Genomic DNA, 11,100 nt, shown 5'->3' with positions numbered 1-11,100 from the left:
TTTTTTTTGCTTCATTGTAAATTCATCTGTCCACTAGACTAATCACGACTATATGAAATGAGAGATTGCACTCTTGTGCTGACATCTCCTGAGTATCTTTTCTTGTGTCTACGTATTTTGAAATGAATTAATGACCAATAGGAGCACACTACATAATTCTCTTTCTTGTCCTTGATATCTCTGGTCACTGTATTTCTCCCTCTGATGCTCACACATCTTTCAAAATATAACATTTATATCACAAGTTTATTTCAATGTAAACTATTCTCCTTGGTGTTAAATTGCTGCTGAGTAGAATGTGTAAAATTCTCAAGTTATAAAGTATCCAAATTTTTTGTCAATCATGGGGCTTGAACTCAGGGCATGGGTGCTGTCCCTGAGCTCTTTTGCTCAAGGCTAGTGCTCTAAGACTTTGAGCCACAGCTCCACTTCAGTTCTCTGGTAGTTAATTGGAGATAAAGAGTATTATGGACTTTCCTGCCCGGGAGGGCTTTAAGCCATGATCCTCACATCTTGGCCTATTGAGTAGCTAGGACTACAGGCATGAGCCACCAGTGCCTGGCTTCACCATAAACATAAGCTGCTCATTTCAGTACTAGACTGAGAGTGTTTACATGTGTCTTGTTTGACACCTTTTTCATGGCTTTGCCTATTTACAATTGTACAAAAGGAAAGTTTGGGGGAGAAGGTGAATATGTTTGGTTGTAATTTCAGAATTTACATTGACAAGTTTCATCACTACCTGGTTAGTTTTGTAGGAAAGTTTTAATGAGTTATCATATTAAGATAAAAATAAAATACCTTAGCCAGGTGCTGGTGGCTCATGCCTGTAATCCTAGCTACTCTGGAGGCTGAGATCTGAGGATCATAGTTCAAAGCCAGCCCAGGCAGGAAAGTCCATGATATTTTTATCTCCAATTAACCACCAGAAAAACAGAAGTGGAGTTGTGGCTCAAAGTGGTAGAGTGAGAAACATTAGCATGCAATGCCTAAGTGCCTCTTCATATTTATAAAAATAATATACACACTGAATTCAATTCTAAGATATGGAAATAAGAGGTCTCTTTTGTTCTTTAGTTTTTGTTGATTCTGTCTTCTTAATGTATGTATAGTGTATTCAAGTGTCTATCTTCAGAAGGGTTGGTGAGAAGGATACAGAACTCGAGGGGAAAGGGTGCAAAAGTGCAACAGTGGAGCTTGCTGGACACTGATGAAAGTGAACTCTATAATCACAATAAAGTAGATTAATGATAATTTTAAAAGCTCAGAAACAGTACCCAGGCACTGAGTTCAAGCCCCACAACCAACAACACAACAAACTAACCTCCTTACAGATCAAGCCCCAAGTTTGTGAGCCAATGTTGCTTTACAAAAATATCTCATTTTAGTGTAAGTAAAAAATTCTTTAAAGCAGAAGTTTTAGTATTTTCTTGTATAATCTATTGGTTAAAATAAAGGTTTTATAGAACTGCTATATCCATGAGAATGAAGATTACTAGGTCTTCAGAAGAAAATTTCCTTTCTTAATTTCTCTTTGGAAAAAAAGCTATTTTGAAAGTACAAAAAAGCAATGTATTTGTAGTCGCAGAATAATAACTACCTGATTTTATTTGGCTCCTTCAAAATATTTTTAGCTGTTTTTTGGCCTTTTCATTTCCATACAAATGTTACAATCGGTCAGTTTTCAAAAACTCCTAGAAATGTATTGTATACATAAAATTATTGATAATAGTATTGTAATATGATAACTACTATATTATTAATTTCCGTTTTTATTTACTAATTGCAAGTATATAGAAATATAATTGGCAAGCTTATTAAATATATTTAGTAATTAACTTTTATAGCTGATCTATAGATAAAGCATGCAGATTTTTTATTGAGGTAAGTGCGCTATATTTGAGACTAATTTTGTTTTTTTCATTTCAGTCTTTATGATTTTCACTTCTTTTACTTGCCTTAGTGTCGGAACTACGATCTCAGTTTTAATAGAGTTGAAGAATAGCTGGTATCCTTATCTTGAAACCTCTCCCAGGGGACAAGCCTTCTATAAATCTCCACTAAGTCTTATGTTTTGCAATAACATTTTATCATTTGTATGCATTACATAAGTAGACTGCTTCATTTGAGAATCTGTCTATCTATTTTAAAAAATATAACTTGTGAATTTTAAAACACAAGCAATTATTACTTTATAGTTTGGGGCATGTTATTTCTATTTTGAAGAGCAAGGACAAATTTATTAGTATCTTTTAAGGAGTCTACCTCTATTTTGTTGTTTGAATCTTGTCCATTTCATTTCTAGGAATAAAAGAAAAATACAAATTTTTTATTTGTATTTATGTTTTAAACGTCACTCATTTGCATTCTTAAACTAAAATGAGGTCAAAATCACTTTTAAGAACTGAAGATCCAGTGACTCACTGTTTTATTCAACAAGCAGTTTTGGAGCAATTGTTGATGTACTAAGAATCATTCTGGCCTCTTGGGAAATTGAAGGCTGATTACTAATTATTTCATTTAACAAGCACTTTTTGAGAAATTATGCTCAACTCAGAACTTTCAAAGCTCTGGAGATATCATGACATTCTCAAGCATTCCCATGGCACTGAGAGAGACTAAGACAAAAACAGAGGCGTATCAAACAGCACAGTAAGCACCATGACAATCACATGTGCATGGCCATAGGTGGAGTTTCCCCTGGCTTCTAGGTAACAAACACTGAGCATCTGTGAACACTATATACAACAGGTGACTCCTAAGATAAAGTCTAAAAGATAAATATGAATGAACTGGGCAAAGGAGAGTACAAGTGCAACTATTGAAACATAAGTAGATGTCCAAAAGTGGACAAAACTACATTCACTTGTTCATTTGATATTTATTGAGCGCTTCCAATGTTACCAATGATATAAGACACAAGATACTAATAAGTAAAACTAGACAGACTTCTTGCTCTCTTGGGTAGCTTTTATATGGAGAAGAGCCAGTTATAAAAATGACACTCTTTAAGACCTTTTACCTGGGTGTTCATTAAAGTCCAAATACATTCTGATTAGTCTGAATATTGATATACTGCTCATATAAAATTAATGTTGGTCAATAGATATAATTTCAGAGGCCTTTTCTAGTTTGGGTAGGATGCCACAGGAATTCATTTAACTTGATAATTTCATGTGTGATACTGGAATTTAAACATGGGGCCTCTAGATTGAGCATTTTGGATAAGGTCTCACTTTTTTTTTTTTTTTTTTTTTTAGGCGAAGAAGGGTGATGAGGTATGTTTGGTTTTAACTCATTCATATACTTAGAGGCTCTTCCTTGGATCCAAGGCAAACTCACAGTTTAGAAACAAGAGGCTTATACTAAGAAGAAATGTGAGGGACAAGGTAACAAACAGTACAAGAAATGTATCCAATGCCTAACGTATGAAACTGTAACCTCTCTGTACATCAGTTTGATAATAAAAATTTGAAAAAAAAAAAAAAAAAGAAATGTGACAGGCACTGGTGTCTCATACCTGCAATCCTAGCTACTCAGGAAGCTGAGATCTGAGGATCGCACTGTGAAGCCAGCCCAGGCAGGAAAATCCTTGAAACTTATCTCCCATTATCAGCAAGAATCCAGAAGTGGAGGTGTGGGCAAAGTGGTAAAGCACTAAGAAAAAAAAAAATAAACTAAGGGAGAGTAGAAAGCCCTGAGTTCAAGCCCCAGTACCAACACCAAACAAAAACAGAGAAGCACAGGATCAGAAGCAAGAGGAATCATTCTTTTGTAGTCTGGATCCACTACCAAGTTTGCAATGGGCCTCTAGGGAAGCACCACCAGTAAGAAGCTGGGTTGCAAATCTGACCACCTCTGCATTAATTAATTCAAAAAGTCCAATTAGTGAAAATCAAAGTGAAAAACAATCAACTTCTTGTCAGTTGTATATTTAGATAGGCCCTATTATTTATAATTTGCCTGTGCAACCTCCTGAAGTTTAATTACTGCTGTTCCTGAAGGAAAGACAAAATTCAAAGTGATTAAATAGCCATCACTGGAAGTAGTGTTGTGGCTGAAAGTGGTAGAGTGCTCGCCTTGAGCAAAAGAGCTCAGGGAGAGCACCCAAGCCCTGAGTTCAAGCCCCATGACCCCAAAATGAAAATAAATAGCCATAGTAAATGAATCTGTCATATATGAGTTATGTATTTCACATATCGAATGCATTATGACTGACAATCAGTACCACTATTCACCACTTATTCCAAAGTATTAAGTGAATAAAAGCAGAAGCATTATTTGGACATATTTGCCTCTTCTGCAATCTTTCTGTTCCTGTGTGCAAAATTGTATTTCACAGTCTTTCCTGTTCCCTAGTATAACAGACTCAAGTTCATGAAACAATACACACATGCCAAGCTTGTGTATGCCATTCTCAGGAAACAATCTACAAGCTGAAGATGAGATTCAGATACTCATAATAGCTAATTTGCTTATTAGCAAACTTTTGTGATTTGTCAATAAAATAAAATGTTACATTTGGTTCAGATCATGGAGAAGAAACCCTTTTCTTTTAAACCTTGCAAAATATATCTAAAATGATTTAACTAGCTGTATTTCACTACATATAAGAAAGAGGCTGTCTTAGCAGGTTCTCAGTAGGTTAATTATATTCATTAAAACTTTTAGTGATAAGTAGAATGATTATATTCATTAGGTCTCTGGGCTGCAAGTGACATCTAAAATATTAGCTGCTTCCTTTCCAGTAGAAATGCTTTCTCCATAGATCTAAGAAGGAAGTACAGAGAATGATTCTGGTTGATTGCATGTCACCATGGTAATTGTATTTTTGCCCACTTTAAGGACCTGAGGTTTTTACCTTAGGCCAGGTCTGCACCCTCTAACCAAGCTGTGAACAGAAGGTAGATCTGTTCCCAGAATACACAGGTGAACAAATCTTGCTAGGCAGACTAAAAATAATTACAACTATATAATACACACAATAATGATGGCCAAAATCTAATTTGGATAGCATGAAAAGAGTTATTTAGTGATACCTGAAAATCATTTTTGTGAAGGGTAAGTCTCACCAGAGATATTATATATACAGACAGAATAAGACTGAACTACATACACACATTACTTGACACCCCAAAAATGTTTGAAAAAATTTTAACCTTTTTCCTTTATTGTCAAAGTGATGTACAGAGGGGTTACAGATTCATATGTAAGGCAGTGAGTACATTTCTTTTTTTTTTTTTTTGCCAGTCCTGGGCCTTGTACTCAGGGCCTGAGCACTGTCCCTGGCTTCTTCCCGCTCAAGGCTAGCACTCTGCCACCTGAGCCACAGCGCCGCTTCTGGCCGTTTTCTGTATATGTGGTGCTGGGGAATCGAACCTAGGGCCTCGTGTATCCGAGGCAGGCACTCTTGCCACTAGGCCATATCCCCAGCCCAGTGAGTACATTTCTTGTTCAACTTGTTACCTCCTCCCTCATTTCCCCCCTCCCTCTTCCCCCTTTCCCTCTCCCAGCAAGAGTTGTGCAATTGATTTACACCAAATGGTTTTGTAAGTATTGCTTTGGGAATGGGTTGTCTTTTTGTCCTTTGTCTCTCAATTTTGACATTATTCCCTTTCCCTTCCCTAGTTCTAATACCCATATAAACAGCATAGTGGTAGTGGGGGTACAACCACAGGAAGAGAATACAAGAGAAACAATCAAACAAACAGACAAGAAAAAAATACAAAAGGTATGGTTTCACATGGCATGTTGATAATAATTACAACAGTGGTATTATCTCCATAACATGGAGTTCCTTTCACTCACTCTATTTGCTTTGAAGTAATAATATCTGAAAAATAGACTTGAAAATCTTTTTCAGATTGCTTTTGACACTTTTAGTCTGTGTTTTACTACAGGCAACCCAAAGCCAGTAATTTTTAATTTGATGACCTAGCACATATTTTCATGATCCATCAATCACTGAATCACATGCAGTTTCTTCATGAGATTCAATTTTTAAAAGTTTATATGATGCCTTATAAGCATAAATTACAGATTTGAATAAAAAGAGCACACCTAGCTATGATTTCTTGGGTAAGTAAAAGCTATTAATAAATGTTCAGTGTAACTGCTTCTCTTCACTATTTCTTCAAAAACTTTAAAAATAAATTAGTTACAGGAATCCAACAACCATTTTCAAACACTGTTTTTTAAGAGTCACTGACTGGAAAGTGAATATGTAGATGATTAAGAAAATAACAATTGGTGACTCAGATCAAGATGTTCTGGGCAGATAAATGGACATGGTAAGTTGAATCCCCTTGTATAAATGTTTGAAGATAATAAAGAAGAAACTAACAATTGTCTAGATATGGCAAAGAAAGTAACTTGAATTTATATATATTTTGTTCCCCATTCACAGTTCACTAACAATTTATAATATACAATTCATGGTAGTTTCATCATTCATAATACAAAGTCATTTTTATATAATTAGCCAAGGACATATTTATTTTACTTAGAAATATCATCTGAGACTTCACTAAAGCAAATTTAATAAGTCATTCAAAGTTTCCTTTAAATCTCCTACACCATACTTAAATTAAACTTTAATATTTTAGAGGTCTGAATATTTGAAGACTCTCATTCTGAAGTCATTTTTTCCCAAAACTAATTAGATATTTGAGACCTTTAAGAAAATCATTTTTGTAAACTTCTCTAAAATCCTAACTATAAGGCTACTCTTCATATCTAGAGTTTATAGCTGGTAGTTTCACAATATCATGAGACTAATATCATTTCACGAGTGGAAGCTTAGTGACTTTTTAATGCAAATAATATTCCCTGTGCTAGTGCTAATTTGATATGCCCCAGGTGCACAGAGCACAGATTACAGAGAAATACAAAGACATAGCTATTTGAAACCACTTTAGCATTTTACAAAGCTGGTGAAACTTGTTGGGATGTTAGCAGGTAAACTGAGAAAGCAGGACATGGGAATTAGAGTGAGCTTGGAAAACACCTTGCTGTTCTGATGTATTCTCTTGGGCTACCCTTGGCAAGGCCCTCAACATCTCTGAGCCTTGCTTTTTTATGTGAAAGTAGAGGCAATGAGATCTGCCTTGAAGGTTTGTTTAGAGGGCTAAATAAAAATGACAGATGAAAGATCTCATTGCGGGCTGGGGATATGGCCGAGTGGCAAGAGTGCCTGCCGCATATACATGAGGCCCTGGGTTCGATTCCCCAGCACCACATATACAGAAAATGGCCAGAAGTGGCACTGTGGCTCAAGTGGCAGAGTGCTAGCCTTGAGCAAAAAAGAAGCCAGGGACAGTGCTCAGGCCCTGAGTCCAAGCCCCAGGACTGGCCAAAAAAAAAAAAAAAAAAAAAAGATCTCATTGCATAGGCACTTCAAAAATAGTTGCTATTATTTGGTTTTGTAACTCAAAGTATCAAATTTGAACATTAAAGATTGAATAAGAAGACTGAGGACCAAAAGTTATTTTTCAAACTTGTCACCAGACACAAAACTAACTCTTATCTTTAATACGGCAATGGATATAAATAACCATCCTCGGCATCTTTAAAAGCAACAGCTGACCCTCATTAAGTAGTACTGCAAAAGAATGGTAAACAACGATCCCACGGGCCTGAATTCATCAGAACTCAATTAAATATACCTGAGAATTGGCTCTAACAGGAAAGTCTGAAAGCTCTTGCCTTGATCAACCCCTCATAAAGAGCACTAGGTTGTGCCTAATTCTTGAGTAACTAGACACTGAAACCTCCCTCCCAATATTTCCATTCAGGAGGTCAAGAATAGAGATTCACAAAGTTCCTCAGGTACTCCAAGTTTTGTTTTGTAATGTACTTTTGTTATCCTATGGCTATAAATTTTCCCAAGGCAATTGATATCTTCCTACAGCAAATGTAAATGGTTTCATGCTACAGGCATGCTGCCATAATTGTTTGACTTCACTGGCTTCTAGTCCAAATTAGCTATCACACAAATGACTACTCTTGCTATTTATAAAGCAACAGACGTTGAGTCTTGAACCTTACTGCCCAAGCACAGCTGGAGATTTTGTGGAAAGAAGTGGTTAAAACATCACTGTCACCCTGAGTTCACACCCAAATTTGGGACAAGCTGGGGAGCAGACGGGGCTCCATATTTCTACAGCCATTAACTGAGGATGAGTATACCACTACTCATCAGGTTGTAAGAATGATTCTTTTTGGTACGTAGCACAATCTATCAGGTAGTAAACACTCAACAAACTTAACCCATAGACACTCATACCCAGGGCTGGCAGTTCTCCTACTGACCCTAAACAAAGTCACAGAATATGATACAAAAACAGTAACTCTGATAGATCACACAATAACGAGATCACTTGATAATCATGCCTGAACACAAGACAAAACACAACTTCTGCTCAAACCACAAAAGCCAACTGAAGTGGTCACTTCTCCAGGAAATTATGAGTGACAGCTGCTGCTTCCTCTTTTTTTTTTTTTTTTTTTTAGCTATTTACTTATGATTTGAGCTTCATTCTTCTCTGTGTCCAGGCAACATGGAGTCAAGTACTCAAGTATAAATTCCCCTCTCCTGACAGTTTCTAATCCAGAACAAACCCCAGTTTTCTTAACCCCTCCCCAAATCACACAATACAAGCCCCAATCCTCTAATGAGCCTTTTCTAATCTTCCCTCATCTAGAAGCCTTCAGCTCTCAAGCCGTGCCTTTTATATGGCTCAACTCCACTTGTTCAACTCAAGCTCATCAAGTGTGCTTGTGATGGTCCTGGGGTGCAGGAAACTACTGTTGTACATTCCAAACAGAACTACAATGTAGAGCTCTGTTTTACCTTGGACCTACATCCAAATATCATTTGGAAAATTAGGAGTGAGAGACAAAGAGTTATTAGGGTCATTCCTCCTTAATGTTTAAAAGTACTATATAACAAGGATTGAGAATTAGTGCAACATTTTCATCTAGGATAATCCTAGCAGAAGATCACAGTAGCTCAATAGCTATGTACATATGAATACATAAGATGATGCTAAGCAAAATGAATCCCAAGTTATGGAAATAAGTGGTTTAGCATTGTTGTTATGTTCAACATACCATGTGGAAATTATGCCGTGTCTTTCCTCTGCATGGTCTTACCCCTGATGTCACTGTAACTGATTTTGGTACCCTGGACATTGTATATACGTTTATGGGAAGTAGGGAAGGAAAGGGGAACATCCAAATGAGGAGACAAAGGGTAAAAGGTGAACCAATGCAACAGCAATACTTACAAAACTATATGCTATAAACCAACTGTACAACTGGGGGGAGGGGAAGGGATTGGGGAAGGGGAAAGGTGGGAGAAAAATGAGGGAGAAGGTAACAAGTTGGATAAGAAATGTACTGACTGCCTTAAGTATGAAACTGTAACCCCTCTGTACATCACTTTTGACAATAAATAAATTAATTTTAAATAATTAGTTCAACTTTTTGCAAGAGGATCACTACAAATTTTATCAGAATACCCAGAAACTACAAAACCCATTCTTAAAATACCTATCTGCTTAATACCAAAAACAATGTTAAAGGTCCTAGCTTCTTCTAAAATTTACAGATGTTTGCCCTGAAATTCATGTGCTGTTTGTTTCTGAAATAAAAGAGATTCCAGTTGAAAATATATGATAGCGATTAGATTTATTCTTCATTCACAAAGCCTTACTCCTTAGTACATGTGAAATTCGAGTTCATATGCACCATCAATGTTGTCGGCACTTGCATGGAAAAATGCATTCTCATTACTGAACTATATCAGGAAAGCTGCTGTTTAGCTCACATTCGATGCCAGTAAGTTAACCCTTCAGCTGCAGAAGAGGTGTAACCCGGATGTTGCTTAACAAGGGTTTATTATGTCGCATGAAACTAAGCCTGGTGTTCGGCAGTGTTGGTTAATTCGGTGAGTCGGGGGCTCACCAACGCCTGTTTACTCAGGTGAGCAAGCTTTATTTAGCTTTGGGCTCTCTGATTCTCAGCATCTGAGTGAAGATGACACTCTCCATGTGATGTAAAGACAGCTGTAGCAGTTAGCCACATTTCTCCACAGGCAGAAGTGCTTAAAGGGGAAGAGACTTTAGCCTGCATCGAGTTTGTTTTGTGGGGGAGGAAGAGAGACTCTTTTCCAGAAATAGCCTCCTTTACCCGGTCGCTGGCTATGAAAACTTCTCACTGGCTAGGAGTGATCACGAGGCCACGCCTAAACCAATCGCTGCTTGAGGAAAAGAATAGCCATGATTCGTTCAGCACCGAGTTTCTCAGCCCAGCCCTTATGCTGACATCTTCGCCTAGGAGCTTTGGAAATAAAATTGCAATGGCTGGCACCTGTGAGATTTCAAAGTTCCCCAGCTGTTCCAAACGTATGCTGAAAGAAGTCCTACTGCACTAGCCTATTCAAGCTTCTCACGGAGGATGTCCGCACCCTGGTGGGAGGTCTACTTCCAGACTAAGCAAGGGTAAACACCTGAGCAAAACAGCGGCTCTACTGCTTGGCAAAGTGGCACCCACTTGCGGGCCCAGCTATTAGGGAGACTGAGGCAGGAGGATCGCTAAGGACCAGGGAATCTAGGCCAGCCGGGGACACATGGCAAGACTCTGTCACAGCACACACACCTATGACAACAGACACTGGGAAGAGTCAAGAACCGGATTGGATCTGTATGTGGGTGCACCCTGCTATAGCTAAGGGGGATCCCCCTAGGTTGTCACCCACATAGTGACCTATAAGAAGTAAAAAGGACTTGTTATATGAGAGATTTGATAGCTCTCTTAATCCCCAAATGCCTTGCAAAATCTGACAAAGGAGAAAAATAAGTTTCCGTTCTAGAGCAACTTCCCCTGAAGCTTTTGTGGACACTGTCCCCCCTAGTGAAAAATGAGGACTTACATCTCCTCTATTCCAAACCAGCTTTATCACCATTTGCCTAAGGCTCCAATTTCCTTGCAATGCTGCTGTTCCACATCCCGAAATGTGGCATCTTGGAGGCCAGGGGGAAATGTATGTGCTCTACCTTGTACGTCTAGCACCTAGCACTAAGGGGTACCAAATAAATA

The sequence above is a fragment of the Perognathus longimembris genome, chromosome 28 (assembly GCF_023159225.1).
Source record: "Perognathus longimembris pacificus isolate PPM17 chromosome 28, ASM2315922v1, whole genome shotgun sequence".
Lineage (NCBI taxonomy): Eukaryota > Metazoa > Chordata > Mammalia > Rodentia > Heteromyidae > Perognathus > Perognathus longimembris.
Note: the sequence above shows the minus strand (reverse complement) of the source record.